The 23331-nt window shown below is 40.4% G+C and overlaps 1 long non-coding RNA gene across 1 annotated transcript; it reads left to right on the top strand.

Annotated features, from left to right (window-relative positions):
* The first annotated feature begins 429 nt into the window (after positions 1-429).
* On the top strand, positions 430-22384 carry LOC145542603 (uncharacterized). The gene is made up of 4 exons (XR_014079969.1): positions 430-498; positions 2874-3043; positions 15510-15683; positions 17149-22384. It is a non-coding gene; the product is annotated as an uncharacterized LOC145542603 (long non-coding RNA).
* Positions 22385-23331: the final 947 nt, after the last annotated feature.

The raw sequence follows: 23331 nt of genomic DNA, 5'->3' as shown, positions 1-23331 counted from the left end.
TTTTCAAATCACTGACAAGAATTTAAAAACTGCTTCATCAGAACAACTGTTACCCTTTCTCATACTCTAGTGAGAACCTGATCTTCTAAAAAGGACCACATTTACAGCTTCTTTTGAAATTTTGAACCATTTGGCTATGTTTTTGCTACATTTTCTTTTCCTGATTTAATTACTGGGGACATTTGCATGAAAACAGGAGGATAGTGACATAAGATTTGTGTCTTATGAGTTCATCTGTTTCTGATGCTTATTCTCCCCACCTGAGATCAGTATCTATTTTATTACAACTGAGAAGCCAGGGGCTAGATTGGAAAAGATGAAGACATTGTTGGAGGTGAACTGAAGTTCAGAAATAGGGACTTGGGAGTTAAGAGATTGGTGGGTCATACAATAATTGATTTTCTTCTATTTTTTTTTTTTTTTTACCAGCAGTTAACATGTCAGTGACATATGCTGTTCCACTGAAAAGATCAGAAAACTGGGAACTGCACAGAACTGGTAGGTTGATACTTCCCTAAGAAAATGCCCAGGCAGTCATAGGGGTTGAGAGGCATCACAGAAAACAGTGAAGAAGCTGAGACTAGGTCATGTGTGAACTCTAGAGAGGGCCACTGAAAATTGTGAAGGTAGTAAAGCAAAATGCCCCACTTCTTTCCTATAGTTTTGGATAAAATTGAGAATCTAAGAAGCTGGGTTATGTTAATCCTGCCTGCCCGCAGGGTTTGAGTACCCTAGTGTGTGAGGCATAGTGCATGCATGCATGCAAAGTCACTTCAGTCGTGTCTGACTCAGTGCAACCCCATGGACTGTAACCCACTAGGCTCCTCTGTTCATGGGATTCTCAAGGCAAGAATACTGGTGTGGGTTGCTGTGCTCTCCTCCAGGGGATCTTCCTGACCCAGGGATTGAACCCATGTTTCGTACAACTCTTGAAGCTTAGTACCAATGTGATAAACCACAGGTTCTTTAGAAAAGCGCACGTGGTCCTTTTATATGTAATGTTTTCTTTTCTTCATCCTCTTTTCCTACCACTCTTTGAATGGCTAATTACATGTTTATAATGTTGTTTTCATTTCCCCCTAAACAGACCACACTGTTTCCGAAGTTAGGGCCTTTGTCTCTGTTATTTACTCTAGCAGGAATACTCCTTCCTGCTCCCTTTACCTGGCTGACTTCTTTGTTCATCCTTTAACTCAGCTCACATGTCATTTCCTCCTGGAAGTCTGAGGCTAGCCCTTCTGTGTCCCTCATAGCATTTAATACTCTGCACTGAGGTCATTCCTTTATGTCTTCTTTTAGCTGGAATAAGACCTCCATTAGGTCAGGGACACTATCATTTTTTACTTAATACTCTGTGATGGGTTGAATGTTGTGTCCCCCAATATTAATCTGTTGAAGTCTTAACCCCAAGTGTGATGGTAATTGGAGGGGGGACCTTTGGGAGGAAACTAGGTTTAGATGAGGTCATGAGGGTGGGGTACCCATGATAAGATTAGTGTTCTTATAAGAAGAGGAACACAGAGGTCATGCTCTCTCCTTGGGTACACTAAGGAAAGGTTATATGAGCACACAGCAAGAAAGTGGCTGTCCACAAGCCAGGAAGCCAGTTTCCACCAGGAATTGAACCTGCTAGCACCTTGATCTCAGACTTCCCAGCTTTCAAAATAAAAGCTATTGTCCAAGCCACCCAGTCTAGGGCATTTTGTTATAACCGCCTCAGCTAAGTATCCCCAGCTGTTATTATCTGGCATATAGAGGACACTGAGAAATACTTTTTAAACTGAATATGAATGTCATGGTACAAGCTAATTTTTATTACTGGGCAAAGAACTCCAAGCACATGCATGTTCTACTGATAATATGTTTAGCCACAAGAAGGTCTTCTGTGCTTCATATTAAAGGAGACCAAAAAGTTGGAAATGACTCATTGCATTTTCCAATAACCTGCATTTAGTTGAAATATGCATTTGCAAAAATATTAAAATAACAAGATATTTCCCATGTAAACAGTTTCAAATTTCAAAGTTTTTACATATGCATTATTTTATTTGATTCTTTCAAGGTGGGCAAATATTTTAATGTCCCCAGTTTGGAAAAGCAGGAAATCAAGAGTTTGATGGTGTAAGGCAAAATAATCAAACCTATTTTGGAAGTCCTAAGTATGTTTCAGATATATAAACATCTTTGGAAACTGATAAAGGGCAAATCTTGTTATTCTTATGTGACAGATGAGGAAATAGGGTGTTGGAAAGACTGGCTCAGAGTCACACAGTGAAAGTGAAAGTCACTCAGTCGTGTCCAACTCTTTGTGACCCCATGGACTGTGTAGTCCCTGAAATTCTCCAGGCCAGAATACTGGAGTGGGTAGCCTTTCCCTTCTCCAGGGGATCTTCCCAACCCAGGGATTAAACCCAGGTTTCCTGCATTGCAGGCAGATTCTTTACCAGCTGAGCCACAAGGAAAGCCCAAGGACACTGGAGTGGGTAGCCTATCCCTTCTCCAGTGGATCTTCCTGACCCAGGAATCGAACTGGAGTCTCCTGCGTTGCGGGTGGATTCTTTACCAAATGAGATATGAGGGGAGTCATACAGGACCACTGTCAAAGTAGAAATTGAACTCAGTGTTCTCTGACTCCGTTTGGTCCCAATACATATATGTATATATCAGACAGCAAAGAATCTGCCTGCAATGCAGGAAAACAGGGTTTGATCCCTGAGTGGGGAAGATCCCCTGGAGAAGGGAATGGCTACCCACTCCAGTATTCTTGCCTGGAAAATTCCATGGACAGAGGAGCCTGGCTGGCTCCATGGGGTCACAAAGATTCAGACACGACTGAGTGACTAACAGTAACATTTCTACATACATATATGTAGATATGCAGAAGCGCGGCGGAAGCGCGGCCGAGAGGAGCAATCCCACGTCCAAGAAGCGGTGGCTACGCTGGTGCAGGAGGGCCGAGAGGAGCTACTCCACGTTCAAGGTCAGGAGGGGCGACCTTGAGGAGATACTCCTCGTCCAAAGTAAGAGAAACCCAAGTAAGACGGTAGGTGTTGCGAGAGGGCATTAGAGGGCAGACACACTGAAACCATAATCACAGAAAACTAGCCAATCTGATGGAGAAGGCAATGGCAACCTACTCCAGTACTCTTGCCTGGAGAATCCTGTGGACGGAAGAGCCTGGTGGGCTGCAGTCCATGGGGTCGCGAAGAGTCAGACAGGACTGAGCGACTTCACTCTCACTTTTCACTTTCCTGCATTGGAGAAGGAAACGGCAACCCACTCCAGTGTTCTTACCTAGAGAATCCCAGGGACAGGGGAGCCTGGTGGGCTGCCCTCTATGGGGTTGCACAGAGTTGGACACGACTGAAGCAACTTAGCAGCAGCAGCAGCAGCCAATCTGATCACGCGGACCATAGCCTTGCCTAACTCAATGAAACTAAGCCATGCTGTGTGGGGCCACCCAAGACGGATGGGTCATGGTGGGAAGGTCTGACAGAATGTGGTCCACTGGAGAAGGGAATGGCAAACCACTACAGTATTCTTGCCTTGAGAACCCCACAAACAGTATGAAAAGGCTAAAAGATAGGACACTGAAAGATGAACTCCCCAGGTCGGCAGGTGCCCAATATGCTGCTGGAGATCAGTGGAGAAATAACTCCAGAAAGAATGAAAGGATGGAGCCGAAGCAAAAACAATACCCAGTTGTGGATGGGACGGGTGATAGAACCAAGGTCCAATGCTGTAAAAAGCAATATTGCATAGGAACCTGGAATGTTAGGTCCATGAATCAACACAAATTGGAAGTGGTCAAACAGGAGATGGCAAGAGTGAATGTCGACATTCTAGGAATCAGCGAACTAAGATGGACTGGAATGGGTGAATTTAACTCAGATGACCATTATAACTACTACTGTGGGCAGGAATCCCTTAGAAGAAATGGAGTAGCCATCAGAGTCAACAAAAGAGTCCGAAATGCAGTACTTGGATGCAATCTCAAAAATGACAGAATGATCTCTGCTCATTTCCAAGGCAAATCATTCAATATCACGGTAATCCAAGCCTATACCCCAACCAGTAACGCTGAAGAAGCTGAAGTTGAACGGTTCTATGAAGACCTACAAGACCTTCTAGAACTAACACCCAAAAAAGATGTTCTTTTCATTAAAGGGGACTGGAATGCAAAAGTAGGAAGTCAAGAAACACCTGGAGTAACAGGCAAATTTGGCCTTGGAGTACAGAATGAAGCAGGGCAAAGGCTAATAGAGTTTTGCCAAGAGAATGCACTGGTCATAGCAAACACCCTCTTCCAACAACACAAGAGAAGACTCTACACATGGACATTACCAGATGGTCAACACCAAAATCAGATTGATTATATTCTTTGCAGCCAAAGATGGAGAAGCTCTATACAGTCAGCAAAAATAAGACTGGGAACTGACTGTGGCTCAGATCATGAACTGCTTATTGCCAAATTGAGACTTAAATTGAAGAAAGTAGGGAAAACCACTAGACCATTCAGGTATGACCTAGATCAAATCCCTTATGAGTATACAGTGGAAGTGAGAAATAGATTTAAGGGACTAGATCTGACAGACAGAGTGCCTGATGAACTGTGGATGGAGGTTCATGACATTGTACAGGAGACAGGGATCAAGACCATCCCCATGGGAAAGAAATGCAAAAAAGCAAAATGGCTGTCTGAGGAGGCCTTACAAATAGCTGTGAAAAGAAGAGAAGGGAAAAGCAAAGGAGAAAAGGAAAGGTATTCCCATTTGAATGCAGAGTTCCAAAGAATAGGAAGGAGAGATAAGAAAGCCTTCCTCAGGGATCAATGCAAAGAAATAGAGGGAAACAACAGAATGGGAAAGACTAGAGATCTCTTCAAGAAAATTAGAGACACCAAGGGAACATTTCATGCAAAGATGGGCTCGATAAAGGACAGAAATGGTAGGGACCTAACAGAAGCACAAGATATTAAGAAGAGGTGGCAAGAATACACAGAAGAACTGTACAAAAAAGATCTTCATGACCCATATAATCACGATGGTGTGATCACTCACCTAGAGCCAGACATCCTGGAATGTGAAGTCAAGTGGGCCTTAGAAAGCATCACTACGAACAATGCTAGTGGAGGTGATGGAATTCCAGCTGAGCTATTTCAAATCCTCAAAGGTGATGCTGTGAAAGTGCTGCACTCAATATGTCAGCAAATTTGGAAAACTCAGCAATGGCCACAGGACTGGAAAAGGTTAGTTTTCATTCCAATCCCAAAGAAAGGCAATGCCAAAGAGTGCTCAAACTACTGCACAATTGCACTCATCTCACATGCTAGTAAAGTAATGCTCAAAATTCTCCAAGCCAGGCTTCAGCAATACGTGAACCGTGAACTTCCAGATGTTCAAGCTGGTTTTAGAAAAGGCAAAGGAAGCAGAGATCAAATTGCCAACATCCGCTAGATCATTGAAAAAGCAAGAGAGTTGCAGAAACACATCTATTTCTGCTTTATTGACTATGCCAAAGCCTTTGCATGGATCACAATAAACTGGAAAATTCTGAAAGAGATGGGAATACCAGACCACCTGACCTGCCTCTTGAGAAACGTGTATGCAGGTCAGGAAGCAACAGTTAGAACTGGACATGGAACAACAGACTGGTTCCAAATAGGAAAAGGAGTACGTCAAGGTTGTATACTGTCACCCTGCTTATTTAACTTATATGCAGAGTACATCATGAGAAACACTCGGCTGCAAGAAGCACAAGCTGGAATCAAGATTGCTGGGAGAAATATCAATAGCCTCAGATATGCGGATGACACCACCCTTACGGCAGAAAGTGAAGAAGAACTAAAAAGCCTCTTGATGAAAGTGAGAGAGGAGAGTGAAAAGGTTGGCTTAAAGCTCAACATTCAGAAAACTAAGATCATGGCATCTGGTCCCTTCACTTCATGGGAAATAGATGGGGAAACAGTGGAAACAGTGTCAGACTTTATTTTTTGGGCTCCAGAATCACTGCTGATGGTGACTGCAGCCCTGCAATTAAAAGAAGCTTACTCCTTGGAAGAAAAGTTATGACCAACCTTGACAGCATATTAAAAAACAGAGACATTACTTTGGTAACAAAGGTCCGTCTGGTCAAGGCTATGGTTTTTCCAGTAGTCATGTATGGATGTGAGAGTTGGACGGTGAAGAAAGCTGAGCACCGAAGAATTGATGCTTTTGAACTGTGGTGTTGGAGAAGATTCTTGAGAGTCCCTTGGACTGCAAGAAGATCCAATCAGTCCATCCTAAAGGAGATCAGTCCTGGTGTTCACTGGAAGGACTGATGTTGAAGCTGAAACTCCAATACTTTGGCCACCTCATGCGAAGAGTTGACTCATTGGAAAAGACCCTGACGCTGGGAAGGATTGAGGGCAGGAGGAGAAGGGGATGACAGAGGATGAGATGGCTGGATGGCATCACCGACTCGATGGACATGAGTTTCGTTAAACTCCGGAAGTTGGTGATGGACAGGGAGGCCTGGCGTGCTGAGGTTTATGGCGTCGCAATGAGTTGGACACGACTGAGCAACTGAACTGAACTGAACTGAAGTGATGTAGATGTGTGCTTCCCATGTGGCGTTAGAGGTAAAGAATCTGCCTGCCAATGCAGGAGACAGAAGAGACACGAGTTCAATTCCTGGGTCGGGAAGATCCCTTGGAGGAGGTCATAACAACCCACTCCAGTATTCTTGCCTGGAGAATCCCATGGACAATGGAACCTGGTGGGCTACAGTCAGTAGGGTCACAAACAGTTGGACATGACTGAAGTGACTTAGCACACATGCATATGTAGGTGTATTAGAAAGGGATCCTTGGTTTTTACAGAACGCTCTGAGGAATTTTTTTCCCGTCTTTCCCATAACTTGTCTGTTATTTGTCTTTAGCACATCAAGAGACCAAATCATAAACAGAGTCACTCAAGGGAGTAATTTGGAAGTGAAATTGCAAAATTAATTGGGTTTATTTGGGATAGGAGAGTAGTTCAGTCCAGTTCAGTCGCTCAGTCGTGTCCGATTCTCTGCGACCCCATGAATTGCAGCATGCCAGGCCTCTCTGTCCATCACCAACTCCCGGAGTCCACCCAAACCCATGTTCATCGAGTAGGTGATGCCATCCAACCATCTCATCCTCTGTCGTCCCCTTCTCCTCCCGCCCCCAATCCTACCCAGCATTAGGGTCTTTTCCAATGAGTCAACACTTCGCATGAGGTGGCCAAAGTATTGGAGCTTCAGCTTCAACATCAGACCTTCCAATGAACACCCAGGATTGATCTCTTTTAGGATGGATTGATTGGATCTCCTTGCAGTCCAAGAAACTCTCAAGAGTCTTCTCCAACACCACAGTTCAAAAGCATCAATTCTGCGGCGCTCAGCTTTCTTCACCGTCCAACTCTCACATCCATACATGACCACTGGAAAAACCATAGTCTTGACTAGACGGACTTTTGTTGGCAAAGTAATGTCTCTGCTTTTAAACATGCTATCTAGGTTGGCCATAACCTTCCTTCCAAGGAGTAAGCGTCTTTTAATTTCATGGCTACAATCACCATCAGCAGTGATTCTGGAGCCCAAAAAAGTAAAGTCTGACACTGTTTCCACTGTTTCCCCATCTATTTCCCATGGAGTGATGGGACCAGATGCCATGATCTTAGTTTTCTGAACGTTGAGCTTTAAGCCAACTTTTTCACTCTCCTCCTTCACCTTCATCAAGAGGCTCTTTAGTTCTTCTTCACTTTCTGCCATAAGGGTGGTGTCATCCGCATATCTGAGGTTATTGGTATTTCTCCCAGCAATCTTGATTCCAGCTTGTGTTTCTTCCAGCCCAGCGTTTCTCATGATGTACTCTGCATATAAGTTAAATAAGCAGGGTGACAATATACAGCCTTGACGTACTCCTTTTCCTATTTGGAACCAGTCTGTTGTTCCATGTCCAGTTCTAACTGTTGCTTCCTGACCTGCATACAGGTTTCTCAAGAGACAGGTCAGATGGTCTGGTATTCCCATCTGTTTCAGAATTTTCCACAGTTTATTGTGATCCACACAGTCAAAGGCTTTGGCATAGTCAATAAAGCAGAAATAGATGTTTTTCTGGAACTCTCTTGCTTTTTCAATGATCCAGCGAATATTGGCAATTTGATCTCTGGTTCCTCTGCCTTTTCTAAAACCAGCTTGAACATCTGGAAGTTCACGGTTCACGTATTGCTGAAGCCTGGCTTGGAGAATTTTGAGCATTACTTTACTAGCATGTGGGATGAGTGCAATTGTGCGGTAGTTTGAGCATTCTTTGGCATTGCCTTTCTTTGGGATTGGAACGAAGACTGACCTCTTCCTGTCCTGTGGCCACTGCTGAGTTTTCCAAATTTGCTGGCATATCGAGTGCAGCACTTTCACAGCATCACCTTTGAGGATTTGAAATAGCTCAACTGGAATTCCATCACCTCCACTAGCTTTGTTCGTAGTGATGCTTTCTAAGGCCCACTTGACTTCACATTACAAGATGTCTGGCTCTAGGTGAGTGATCACACCATCGTGATTATCTGTGTCATGAAGATCTTTTTTGTACAGTTCTTCTGTGTATTCTTGCCACCTCTTCTTAATATCTTCTGCTTCTGTTAGGTCCATACCATTTCTGTCCTTTATCGAGCTTATCTTTGTGTGAAATGTTCCCTTGGTATCTCTAATTTTCTTGAAGAGATCTCTAGTCTTTCCCAATCTGTTGTTTTCCTCTATTTCTTTGCACTGATCACTGAGGAAGGCTTTCTTATCTCTCCTTGCTATTCTTTGGAACTCTGCATTCCAATGAGAATATCTTTCCTTTTCTCCTTTGCTTTTCCCTTCTCTTCTCTTCCCAGCTATCTGTAAGGCCTTCTCAGACAGCCATTTTGCTTTTTTGCATTTCTTTTCCATGGGGATTTTCTTGATCCCTGTCTCCTGTACAATGTCACGAACCTCTGTCCATAGTTCATCAGGCATTATGTCTATCAGGTCTAGTCCCTTAAATCTATTTTTCACTTCCACTGTATACTATAAGGGATTTGATCTAGGTCATACCTGAATGGTCTAGTGGTTTTCCCTACTTTCTTCAATTTAAGTCTGAATTTGGCAATAAGCAGTTCATGATCTGAGCCACAGTCTGCTCCCGGTCTTGTTTTTGCTGACTGTATAGAGCTTCTCCATCTTTGGCTGCAAAGAATATAATCAATCTGATTTTCGTGTTGACCACCTGGTGATGTCCATGTGTAGAGTCTTCTCTTGTGTTGTTGGAATAGGGTGTTTGCTATTACCAGTGCGTTCTCGTGGCAAAACTCTATTAGCCTTTGCCCTGCTTCATTCTGTACTCCAAGGCCAAACCTGCCTGTTACGCCAGGTGTTTCTTGACTTCCTACTTTTGCCTTCCAGTCCCCTATAATGAAAAGGACATCTTTTTTGGGTGTTAGTTCTAGAAGGTCTTGTAGGTCTTCATAGAATCGTTCAACTTCAGCTTCTTCAGCGTTACTGGTCGGTGCATAGACTTGGATTACCTTGATATTGAATGGTTTGCCTTGGAAGCAAACAGAGATCATTCTGTCGTTTTTGAGATTGCATCCAAGTACTGCATTTCGGATTCTTCTGTTGACCATGATGGCTACTCCATTTCTTCTAAGGGATTCTTGCCCACAGTAGTAGATATAATGGTCATCTGAGTTAAATTCACCCATTCCAGTCCATCTTAGTTCGCTGATTCCTAGAATATCAACGTTCACTCTTGCCATCTCCTGTTTGACCACTTCCAGTTTGCCTTGATTCATGGACCTAACATTCCAGGTTCCTATACAATATTGCTCTTTACAGCATCGGACTTTGCATCTATCACCAATCACATCCACAGTTGGGTATCGTTTTTGCTTTGGCTCCATCCCATCATTCTTTCTGGAGTTATTTCTCCACTGATCTCCATTAGCATATTGGGCACCTACTGACCTGGGGAGTTCATCTTTCAGTGTCCTATCCTTTTGCCTTTTCATACTGTTCATGGGGTTCTCAAGGCAAGAATACTGAAGTGGTTTGCCATGCCCTTCTCCAGTGGGCAGAGTAAGGGTAGCGCAAATCATATGGAGACTGAACATTTAAAAAGTAGTTTGTTCCTTTTGCCATCAAGTCATTAAATTCTTAATTTTAAGTTAACATAATGAAATTATCTGAATATACGTTACCTGCAGTTTTCCAGAATTTTTTTCTGACAAATGTGAATTCCGAGAAAACATATATTTCTTAGAGTTCTTTTGTTTCCAGTAAGAGGCTGTCTTTCATTTCTCTTCACTCAGGATTTCCTAAAGCAAATTTAGCAGATACTCTTTTTGAACAGAGAATTCACAGAAGTTAAAATGGTAGATAAAAACATATAAGTTGATATATTTGTGCTTTATAATATAATGTAGGTATGAAGTAATATAAATGTCTGTCTAATGCATCAGTATTATCAGCCAACTAATACGTTCAATCATGTGATGGAGCCCCTCATTTCCTAAGCTAATGGATTGCTTGACAATTACATACATGTATCATATGTGTGTTCATTGCAAGTTTCTTACTAATTCCTACTATGTGCTGGGCACCATGCTAGAAACAAGGATACAACAGGGAGCAAGAAAGACCTAGTTCTTGCAGGCTGGCGGGGAGGACAGGCTGTGTGTGATGAATGCTATTGGGAGTATCGAAGGCAGGCCCATCTAGCCAAATGATAGCTACAGAATAAAGTGAAGGCGAGAGTAGATCTTCCTAATGCACAAAAGGTCAGGTCTTCAACATCCATCCGCCACCACCGAAATTAGTTTAAATCACCTGTAATGTGTTTTAACCCTTCCAGGCTGTGCTGAAGGCATCTTGGGACCTCACAGCAGACAGGGAAGGAGAGGAGAGGAAGCCTAGAGTCAGAGCTTCAGCGGGGGTGGTGGCCAATGTCCCAAGGACAATAGCTAAAGCACTTTGGTGTCTAAAACTCTCAGGATACTGACCTCAGAATCTGGGCTTCATTCTGGTGAGGTGGTGCCCTTTTTGCCAAGTATGAGACAGTGTGTCTTCCATTCTGGGGTTCTGCTTTGGTTGTAATTGGACCCAGATCTAACCTATGCTGGGTCTCATGGTTAAGCTCTAGCCCCTGACAGGAGGACATTTGCAATGGCTAGACAGGTCATCAGGGGAGTGACCTCAAACTGGTGACCAGACCAGGACACTTGTTCTAGGAGAGAACCAAATACAAGAGCACATCAGAAGGAACTGGGGGCTGCTTCTTATGGGAGCTTAAGGGGCCTTAAGGGAGGGGCCTAGATTCTCCCTAGGGATCAGGCCCTCTGCAGTAGTCTCTCTTTCTCTTTCCTCAATGCTCTCTTCCTGCCACCACTGCCCCTCTATGCATCAGCTATTTGTTTATATCCCAGTACTACCTGTTATGGGGGGCTTCTCAGGTGGCTCAGTGGTAAAGAATCAACCTGCTGATGCAGGAGATGCAGGAGACATGGGTTTGATCCCTGAGTCGGGATGGTATCTGGAGTAGGAAATGGCAACCACCTCCAGTGTTCTTGCCTGGAGAATCCCATGGACAGAGGAGCCTGGTGGGCTACAGTCCATGGGGTCGCAAAGGGTCGGACATGGCTGAGCATGCATCCACGTACTACCTGTCATTTTCAAATATTGACTAAGACTTCTGTTTGCAACAACAACAGTTAATAGCTTTTGAATGTGGGTTTGGCTTTTCTTAGAAGGATATTATTTTCAGTAATTGTCAGTTTGCTAGAATATAGGTAAGGCTTTGGGTTTTTGCTTCGAAAACTATGATGCTCAAAGTTAAAAGAGTACAAACAGATAGCATCAATATTTTGATTGATGTATTGATTTTAGTGGTTGTACATTTTTTTACCTAAAAGAGAAAAAGGATAACAAAGCTATAAAGAAATCTTTAATTAGTGAAGATATGAATTTGTTTCCTTAAGCATCTTTACTCTTGAGATAACTAAGTAGCACACATAAATATACTGTTACCAGGTAATGGATTAGGTCTTGAGAAATGGACCCAAATAGATATGAGCTCATCATTTGTTTATGTTTTTGCTCAATTTTATCTATTTTTTTTTAAATCACATTAAAGTTGAGCTTTATTTTCTATTTGAATTTAAGTTCATTCTTTTACTTCTAACTCAACTACCTACCAACTTGGGCAAGTGATTTTGGGTTTAACTTCTTTAACTTCAAGTTTAACTTCTTTGGGCCTTAGTTTGTCAATACATCTATAAATATCAGATAATTGCACCAAGCTAATAGGATAATGATTTAGAGCAAACAAGACAGTGAGGATCCAAGTGCTTGTTAATTGCAAAGTGTTAATCCAGGTGTTTGGTATTTATATTCAGATGCAAGTTATGCTCACGTCGTATACATTAAAATGTGAATGCATTCAAAACTCCACCAATTCCTGAGGCAAGAAATGTGAAATGGCAGTGATGAAAAGGGTCAGAGAAACTCTTGGCTTCTAACCAATCCTGTACAAAATCTTTCCTAACCACATATTTTAAAAGATGAGGAAAGATAAAGGAATGAAGAGTAACTGCCCTTTTTCCCTAACCCTTAAAGCATTTTTTCTTCCCAAGAAACTCTGTTATAAAAGCTTGAACCTAACTCAGTACTAAAGGTGGCTATTCAGAGAACTGTTTAGAATGTTGTATTAATGAAAGTGAGGTGCCATGAACATGTACTCATATCAGACAGAGGTGGACATGATCAGAACAAGCTTGTTCATAAAGCCCTTCCCTCTCCCTGGCCACGAGTCACAAAAATCTCATGTCTGGATGTTAAATGAAATGCTTCCTTGAATCAAAGTTGAAACGTGTGTGTGTGTGTGTTTGTGTATTTAATATGTAAAGAAAGAATGAAATCAAGACATGAAACTCTTTCATTGACTCAAGTTTAGGGCCAAATTTTAATAACGCAGCTGTCCGGATATGAGACCCTAATGAGAGCATAAGGAATTCCTGGGTAGAAAAAGGCTGGTTGGCCCAATGGCCTGTCTCCTTCAAGTTTATTGCAACACACCTCTTCGTGTTGTCAGCATATCGTCTAACCCCTTTTGCCTACATAAACACGTCCAACTGTCTCTTAAACTCATTTTTTTCTTTATGTTTCACTTGGTGGACTTTTTTGGTAATTTGCAGTATTTTCCATATGCTGGAGGATCCTTGGATGAAGTAGTCCCGCATTATCAGGACTTCTTAATGAATTACACGAAATATTCAATAGTAAAATATTTCAGCAGAGAGCACCAGAAATTTGGAAGAAATCAACTGAGAAAGCAAACTTTGCAATGCATTTTAAAAGAAACAACTGTTCTTTTGCTAATCTTCATTTTAATCTTTTTTAAAGATGTGAAGATGAAAGTGGAGAGTGATTAAGGTGGGCAAATATAAACACTTTCTTTTGCCGTATTAATCTCATTAACAGATTTCTTAGCAAGAAGTGCTAAGCTCAAATGATGTAATAAAGAAAAGGATCTGAGGTTTTATTTTGGTTGAGTTAAAGCCATCTTCCAGATAATATTTTTATTTCCTTAATTATATCAATATTTCAGGCATAAATTTCACTTGAACTATTCAAAACATTGAATCAGTACTCTGAATCAGTGTAGAAATGATTTTGTATTAAAACTTTTCCCCAAACCTTTCCAAATCCCTAAGGACCAATGAATTTGGGGCAAGTTTTTTTGGTTGACTGTGGGACCTTCTGATTGGAAAATACTCTTTGAAAATGTCCTTTAAGATTTGATTGGAGGGAAAAGAAGTGGTAATAACTAGAGGGTGCTGAGGAGAATTAATGATTAATTGGTATAGAGTATATAGTTTGGCTGAACATTTTACATTTTAATTTTTGGATGCCACTCTTTTAAAATTATTTCAACATATGTGTGTTGATTTGATGTGTGTGTAGAGATTATACATCGATTTTAGTCTTTTGTTGGTAAACACGTAAGGTAACCATCTTGCCCCTCTGATATTTTCTGGTTTTAGTCCTAAAATTCCCACTTCCCAAGGAATCTCTCAGCACCAGGCAAACAGGTACTTCACAAATATATATAAAGAAATAAAAATAATTTGCTTCCAAGGTTTGTGTAGCTTTTTGCTCTGCATACTCTTCAGACTCTGGGAACTCAGAAAGCAAAGCACTAAGCTGGCATTAAGGATTTTGCTCTCTTGTTAAAACAGGCTACACTCAAATGCTGACATCTTGGTGACTATGGTGAAAGATGATCCATATGATTGTTTCTTTTAAATTGTTTCCAAACTTGGAATGCACAATGGCTTATTAAAATAAAAGAGCTGAAAAATATTTAAAAATCAAACCTATTTTCTTCCAAACTTTTCTCTTCCAAGTTCCTTGCTCTCCAGACAATCTGTAAGATAACATCCTGCATCTAGCATGTTGAGTGATTTCCAAAATCTCTGACGCCTACGCCATGTCCTGTTGCCCAGATTAAGGTAGAAAAAAATGATCTGTGTTGAGTTATTTTAATCTTGATTGCCTCATAATTAGAGGAATTATGTAAGTACTGGTATTTTGTGTAAGTGTGTCACTGATTTTAAATTTGTGGACAGTGACTTTTGAACTTAAGGTGGTCTCAATAAAGAACATGCCTGAGTCTGTGTCTTAATGGTGTTTTAGCTTCAGCAAAGCCATTTACAGGATCCCTCTTCCTAACAAGCACTCTGCCAAGCATTGTATAAAATAGCATTCTTCATGGTTAGATGATCCCATGGAAAGTGACCAAAAGATTTTAAACACAGAGGAGTGTAACCAGCTACTCATTCAGAATTTCTCCCTCTTTCACGTGTGCGCTGTGTCGCTGTGGTAGCAGCTGGTTGTATGTGCCTGTGTGCGTGTGTGTGCATGTGTAAACACACAGCATTTAGCTACAGAACATGTCACAGATTTCTTTCCTGGTCACCATGCTGCATGACTGATCCATTTCATATGATGTGTTTAGTATGGTTCATTGCCCACTGGTCTTATTATTTAACAATTTACCTTAAATTGAAATTTCTATTTACGGGTGTAAATGGAAATTTTGGCTTCTGAGAATTTATTATTTACTGGCTAGCATGTTCTTGGTTGAATTAGCTCTGCCAATATTGGATTGTGTATACCTGGAATAAAGTTTGGGATGTTTAATTAGAATATTGTCATAACAGGAACTTATTATTTTTATGGCTAAGCTTGAGCTACTGAGGCCAGATCAGTATCATTAGTCTAGGAAACATTTACCATAATCTTCTACAGACTTTTTTTTTTTTAAGAAATGTGTATTTCTTGATGGATCGGCGGAAGTTAAATCAGCAGTAATGTGTATAAATTACTCAAAAGTTCAAAAAGCTTGAAACCTTTATCACCAGCTGTAACATTTTGTTGATAACTGGAAATTTCTTACTCTGAACTCTTTTGGCTTCCCGCAGGCTTGGCGCATGAACACTTATTGACTGCAGACTGTTTCCCAGGCTCTGACTATATGCTTTATCTATCTCCATTACACCCTCAAAGTATCTTGTGAGGGGGGCATGGTGTTTATTCCCATTTTACAGGAAATGGATGCTTAAGAGAGATCACAGACTTACCTCTACACATACCAGGTGAGTGATGGAATCTCTCTGAAGCCTACTTCCCAGGCCACTACTATATTCTGGGTCGACTCGTCTCAACCATGTAATATTATTCTCCTGCCATCTCTCCATGTCCCAGCTCCCTATCAGCATCTCAATGCCTCAGAACACGTCAGCATGCCAGCACTGTTCACAGCCCTGGGCTTTGGATGTATTGTTCCATTCTTACCTTCTCTGCCGGGCATGCTCTTAATTTGCTTATGTTTTTTTTTTTTTTTTTGCAATCAGTTCCAGCATTGGAATGGTCACTGACACTCTTCATACTGGATCTGGCAGAGTCTGTCCGAATTCCTAGGGCAGTGCGTGTGTGTTTTAACATTTTAATTTTTAGCCTGTCTCTTTTTAAAAGAGCCTTATTGAGATATAATTCACATATCATTTAACTGACCCATTTAAAGGCCACAGTTCAATGGCTTTTAGTATATCCACAGAGGTGTGCATCCATCATCACAGTCAACTATACAATATTTTCATCACCACAAAGAGAACCCTCGTACCCTTTACCTGTTATTCCTTTCCACTCCTGCTCCTCATCTCCTTCAGCCCTAATCAGTTTTCTGTCTCCTTGGATTTGCCTATTCTGGACATTTTATATAAATGAACTCACATCATATATGATCTTTGTCACTGGCTTTTTTCACATAACAAAGTTTTCATAGTTCACCTATGTTGTAGAATGTATACATCAATACTTCATTCCTTACTATAGCAGAATATTTTCCATTGTATGGATGGACCACCTTTGATTGATTTATTCATCTATTGATGGACACTTGGGTTGTTTCCACCTTTTGGTGACTGTGATTATTGCTGCTATGAATATTCATGTATGAGTTTTTGTTTGAAGACCTATTTTCAGCTCTTTGGGGGATATACCTACAAGTGACATGGCTGGGTCTCAATTCTATGTCTCACTTTATGAGGCATCATCAAGCTATTTTCCACAGCAGCTATATTATTTTGTATTCCCGTAAGCAATGCATAATGGTTCCAGTTTCTCCATATCCTTGCCGACCACTTTTTATTTTCTGTTGGTGGTATTGTTTGGTAGTAGCCATTCTAGTGGATAAGTGACCTAATTTTTAATATCTTTTTAAGACTTTTAGAGAAAGCTTTATGCTTTTCTCTTTTGTGCTCCTAAGCACTGGTTTACACCTTAAATTATGTGCCAGCACATCCTATAATCTCTTTCTCTGCCCTCTTACCTTCTTCTTGAAACCAGGATGGGCAGTCTTATTTCTTTTGTGTTCTAAGGGTTCAGTTATGCTTGTGAATGAATGAATACAGGAATGAAGGGAGTTGTGGGGACAAGAAGTACTGGGAACTAACATTTATTTATGATCACTGTCATTGTGCCAGGCATGGAGTAGTGCTAACCTATATTATCTCATTTAATTTTATAAGACTAATAAGAATTTTATGTTCTTCATTTTAGAGAAGGAAAAATGAAACCAGAGGAACTATCTTGTCATTCAGCCATCAAACATAGAGCCTGGCTTCAAACTCAACTCTCAATCCAAAATGTGTGTTGATTTCAAAACAACATGTCACAATGGTAAAAAAGTAAGGGCCATTATCACTCTTACGACTACCACTGTGACTACCTCCACTCATTGATGCTTCCTGTGCCATACACCAGGATGACTATTTTTGAGGTACTATCTAATCTAGTCATTATTAAGAATCTAGTGAGTCAAACATTATTATTGTTTCAGACAAATAATCACTGAAAAGTTAAGTAATTTGTCCAAGAACCAACAGCTAACAAGTGATGACCTCAAAACCAGGTCTAAGTGCAAAGTGTTTGTACTTCTATCAAGGTACGGAAAATGCATTGGAGATGTGAAAGTTTACCTGGTTATCTGACAGAATGAGAAGTCTGTGAGGTAACTGGGCAACCAGAATTCCCAACGATTTTTTCCAAGTAGTTTTGGTTTTCTTAATTGCCTCCGATCATGATTTTGGTGGTACGATATTTCGCTAAATCTATGTAAACTGAGAAAAGCACTCTGTGACCCTAAAAAGAATCTTCTGTTCACTGACTTATTGTGTTTTAAATCACCTCACCTATAATATATGTAAAGTATAGTACATCTGATTGACAACTTTTAGACAGTAATGAATTGGCTACTACTGCTGCTAACAACTTGGTTATCCATGCATCCATCCAATATTTATGCCACATAGTCGTTTTTTCTTTTACTTCATAAATTCTACTTTAAAGCTGTATGAAATACTGGTAAGAATTCATGGTAAAGGTAAACAAGAAACTTTATGAAAAGTATAGATTTTAAACAAATATACTCTGATTTTAGAATATCTTTCCAGGGTTTATAGTAAGCTATTAAATACTGGAAATCCTCTTCATGGTCATGTTTTGGGGGCAGGTATAAGAAGATCCATCAGGTGACTTTAAACTTCAAATAATTTTAATCAATATATTTTCTCATTCTCAATATCCTATTTTGATGTTTCACCCATTTTTGTGTGTCATGCTCCTCATTGCTCTTCCTGTCTTTTTCAAGATCTTTTTTTTTTTTTAGTTCAATAGAGGACTATGTTCCCATTTGGCATATGTCTCCCTTGTCAGTGACATCTTGAAAATTAAAAAAAATAATACCTCCCTTGCCTGCATCCATTCAGGTTGGCTGCCTGTAACTGCCCTATGCTTCAAAATATGTCACCTTATTAAATTCTGCAAATTGTTCTGAACATTGTCTCTATAAATGTTTTGGAAGGGCTTTACTGTCAGGTCAGCTTTCTAAGGGCTAGAAATATGTCAAACCTGGCAGCCTTACCTTTATTTAAGAGCCAAAATACAAATAAGTAGATTACAAAGCAATCAATCAATACAGCATTGCTGGATGTTACGGTTGGCATTGACCTCGAAGTTCGGCACCCTCATTTTACAGATGAGTAAGCTCATCCGTAAACTCTGTAGGAGATGGGGTTTTGCCTTGACTCCATTACAGCTGGCTGGGTCACCTTGGACATGCTGCTGTGCCTCAGTTTACCCATGTGAATGAGAGATGCTTTCCCTTTCTTAGATAATTCCCAGGCATTTAACCACTTCAAGTCTCTAGGTGCCATGACAAAGGTGATACATTTGATACATTTCTAGTCAGAAGATTTTTAGCTTCTGACTTCACACAAAACATTCCCCTTATATTTTATGGGATCTTCTTATATATTCTGTAAAAGTTGGGCACACTCTCAATTCATAGTTATTGGCAAAAGCATAACTTTTATTCACTGTTGAAAGAGTAAACAAACGAAGATCTTTTTCCCATTCAGAGTGTTTCTTCACTTTTTTCCCTCCCTGGTTTGTTGTTGTACGGTTGCTTGGGGATATTAGGTTACTGACCTTTGTTTTTCTTTCTATGAGAAGCTTTCACTAAACTATTTGGGGGGGGAGGTGGTCATGTTAGAAACAGTGACTCTCACATGCAAGTAATTAAATAGATGTAAGGCAAGAAAAAGTGGCACCAAATTGAACTGATTAATTTTCCTTTCTGAAAACTTGTGGAGCTAATCTGAAGGTTTTCTGCCAGAGAGCACAGGTTTTCTGAGAATATTTCCTCCCTTTGGTTACATGGTGACATGGGTGACTTTAGTAGTCTTGCAAGGCCCGGGCAGACAAATTTGGGAAGCTTGGCAAACAATCTAATCCGATATTATGCATGCTTTTCTACTCAACTGTAAAAATCTATTTCCTTCACATATCACCTGCTATTCTTACAGCAAGTCTTTGGAATAGAGATCCTAAATGTGTCAAAAATATATAATGTGTTTGTGATCGAAATAAATAGAGACTGGGGTGATTTAACAAACTTGCTTTCACATGTGCTGGCCAGCACATGCCGAATTCTCAAGTAGGTTATGTTAGCTTTCCCACTTTCAATGCCTTTATGGATGTGGTGTTTATATATCCTAGATTTTCCAGGGCAACCCTGGGTTGTAAATATTCTGTCCTGTTGTTCCCCTAAGTACAATCATAGTTGTCAAGCTATGTGTCATGAGTTTGGGTTTGGAAAATATGGACGCCGTATGTCCATCAGGGCCTGTTTTTTCTGGCCCAATGCCTTACTCTGTTGCTGTACCACACTCTACCCCTAGCCCGCTTCTATTCTCATCAAAGGATTGTTTCTGTTTCAGTCCACTTGCTCTCTCTGCCTAGTGTCTAGGGGGCAATGTGAAGAGTAAACTAATCTATGCTAATGGGCAAGCCAGAGAAAATCAGGGTCAGGAGCATGCCCCCCTCTAGAGTATTCTTTCTCCTTCCAGGTAACATAGTGGCACTCTGGAAATAGTGCCTTGGCTTTGCTGATCTGTAAGACAAAGTCCTTCTATGGTTGGTTTGGTAGTGCAACTTCCCTGGAGAAGGTGAGAGCCTCCTAATTTCACTGCAAGGATGGCCTCCTACCCTGTCTATATGTGAGGCCAGTTTTGCATATGTGTCCCAGATATGATTAGATCCCTGTAACAGAAGGAGAGGGATAAAAGGCCAGTGTGCCAACTTCACTTCTCTGCCCACAACTGTTTCTTCTGGTATGTGTACAAGACTCAAATCCGCTCTTTTACAGACTTGGAAAGCAAAATTGTTTTATGATAATATTTGCTGAGAAAGCAAGACAAATCTATGCCGCTCCATTGTTAAACCCGTCCCCACCCAACCCTGATTTAGAAAAAGTTGTGTGTGTGTGTGTGTGTGTTTCCCTTTAATGAGGAGGCTAAGTTTAATGTTTATAGAAAGATGTTTAGGATTATTTGAAATATTTTGTAGATTTCATGTTCATTGCCTGGCATTTTCCTTTCAGCCTAACCTTGTTATTTCTGTTTATTTTATGTGATTTTATTACGTAAACATAAAGATTTCCACTAACTGTCCAAACAACTTGCTTTTAAAATCTCCGCTTAACCATTTTTATTTGTATCACATTTTTTTCGCCTGTCTTGGTTCGCTACTTAACTGTGATAAATTTCATCGAATCTCCTCTAACTCTTTAACAAATAATTCCTCATTCCTCTCTGTTAAGCAGTTTACCTTTCAGAAATTCAGTCAGCATTTTTAGGGCAGTTTGTGTTATCTTAAAAAGCAGCATCGGTACCTTGACTTTTCAGTGCTGGGAGCATTTGCTGAACCAGATGCTTTCACTATCATCCATTATTTTTAATCATATACATGGTTAAGCCTTAAGATCAGTGTCTTCAGTTTGTGGACTATTTCGGAAACTAGAAGAGCAAGCGAGTACATTATGTCTTTAGAAACAGGATACGCGTCATTATTATCCTAATCAATAACGGAGTAATTAAGCTGCCTTATTATCAAATCCAGGCTTTCCTTATGGTCTATTATCAGTTTATTTGCAATCTTTTATGTCTGTGCATGAGCACTCCATTGTCTACATTCAGCTAATTTAGTAGTCACCTGGTCTCTCTTTAACTGAAACCTTCTGTTGGCTTAGTGTCTGACTCTTGTGATCCCACGGACAGTAACCCACCTGGCTCCTCTGTCCATGGGATTTTCCAGACAAGAATACTGGAGTGGGTTGACATTTCCTTCTCCAGGGCATCTTCCTGACCCAGGGATTGAACCCCTGTCTTCTGCATTGCAGACAGATTCTTTACCATCTGAGTCACCAGGGAAGCTTTAATGATTGTATTTAACCAAGATCTTCGTATGTATCAGATATGCTAACTTCTGAGATCTTAACAAATCTGGTATTATTATTCCCACTTTAGAGAGGGGAACATAAGTTTATAGTGAGTAAATCATATTTTTTCAGTCTCACAGCCAGTGAGAATAAGACTTAAATTCAAACCAATGTCTGTCTGTCTGACTTAAAAACCCCCATTTCTAACCACTGTGCTTTAGTACTTCCTGTTAACGATGGATAAAGGTGTCTGTTATGTAAATCAACATGGTCATTTACTTCCTTCTTTTATACTGAAATATCCATATACGAAATTGTTTAATATTAGCCCTGTCTGGTTTTCTTTTTTGACCTGAAAAATGCCAAAAGCATATCATATATTCATACAGTTATATAAAATAAGGATTGAAAAGACTTCCCCATCTTTCCAAAATCTTGCATTCCTTAGTGAGTATATTTTTAACATTCTCCTAGGCTTATTTAGACGTGACTCTATAGACATTTCCTTTTTAATTTTTAAAAGTCTTATCTTGAGTTTTATTACCCAAAACACTACATCTTATCATTTTCTGCTTGGATAGGGGACATATAAAAATTTATTCCTCTGAAAAAATGCTGTAAAGGATCATCTTTTTTTTTATTTTATAAGGATTTTGAGAGTCAAAGTCAGGAAACTGTGAATCAGACAAGCAAATAGTTTTAAAATATTGACTTTCCTCTCTTCTCCTGATATTTGCCCATTGTTAGACTGTGGGGTGAGAGATTTAGTCAAATACTTAATTACTTCATATCATTTTTTCTCTGAGTGGAAGATTGGAGATTCTTACAGATCAGAAACTTCTTTAAAAAACAGAGATTTAGAATTGATTCTTTCACATTTTCATCCTTTACTTAAAATAGGGCTTCCCTGGCAGTCCAGTGGTTATAAGACTTCGAATTCCAATGCAGGGGATGCAGGTTCAATCTCTGGTAGAGGAGCTAAGATCTCACATGTCTTGTGGCCAAAAAAAAAAACCACCAAAACATAAAATGGAAACAATATTATAATAAAAATTCAATAAAGATTTTCACAAAATGGTCCACATCGAAAAGATTACCCTGGTGGCTCAGATGGTAAAGCGTCTGCCTACAATGCAGGAAATTGTAGTTCAATCCCTGGGTTTGGAAGATCTTCTGGAGAAGGAAATGGCAACCCGCATCACTATTCTTGCCTGGAAAATCCCACGGACGAAGGAACCTGGTAGGCTACAGTCCATGGGGTCGCAAAGAGTTGGACACAACTGAGCAACTTCACTTTCACTTTCCACATCAAAAAAATCTTAAAAAAAATTAAAATGGGGGGCATTTTCATAATGAATGAGTCTAGGAGGCAAGGATGAAAGGCTAAAGGAAAGGAAGTCACTGATGCAGATGGTCAAGCAACATTTCTTTGGCTCCTTTGAAATCTTCAGAGTTGGTCTTGGGTAAAACTGGGTAGAAGGCAGAGCTTGCCTTTATTTTTTTTCTTAACTAGGACATTCTCCTTTCTGCCTCTGGGCTCCAACTAAAGGCTGTAAATCTATTACATTTCCAGTTACATGCCAGGGACTTTGTTTTCATGTGTTTCTCTCTGCTGGACTGTAAACTATGCAAGCCTTGTCTTTGTAACCCAGTGCCTAGTTAGTGCTGATCTAGTGGGTGTTAAATGAAGACAAACCCATATATCAGTGATTGGATAATAATAGTGATTGCTGTTTGGAGCCTGTAGGATAAACCACAGGGTTTCCCCTGGTGGTTCAGATGGTAAGGAATCTTCCTGCAATGCAGGAGACTCATGTTTGATCCCTGTGTCGGGAAGATCCCCTGGAGGAGAAAATGGCAACCCACTTCAGTATTCTTGTCTGGGAAATCCCATGGAGAGAGGAGCCTGGCAGGCTACAGTTCATGGGTTACAAACAGTTGGATATGACTGAGCAACTAACAGT

The sequence above is a fragment of the Giraffa tippelskirchi genome, chromosome 3, assembly GCF_054371585.1.
Source record: "Giraffa tippelskirchi isolate mGirTip1 chromosome 3, T2T-mGirTip1v1.2.pri, whole genome shotgun sequence".
Lineage (NCBI taxonomy): Eukaryota > Metazoa > Chordata > Mammalia > Artiodactyla > Giraffidae > Giraffa > Giraffa tippelskirchi.
The sequence above is the reverse complement of the archived record's forward strand: the minus strand, read 5'-3'. Positions and strand labels throughout refer to the sequence as shown.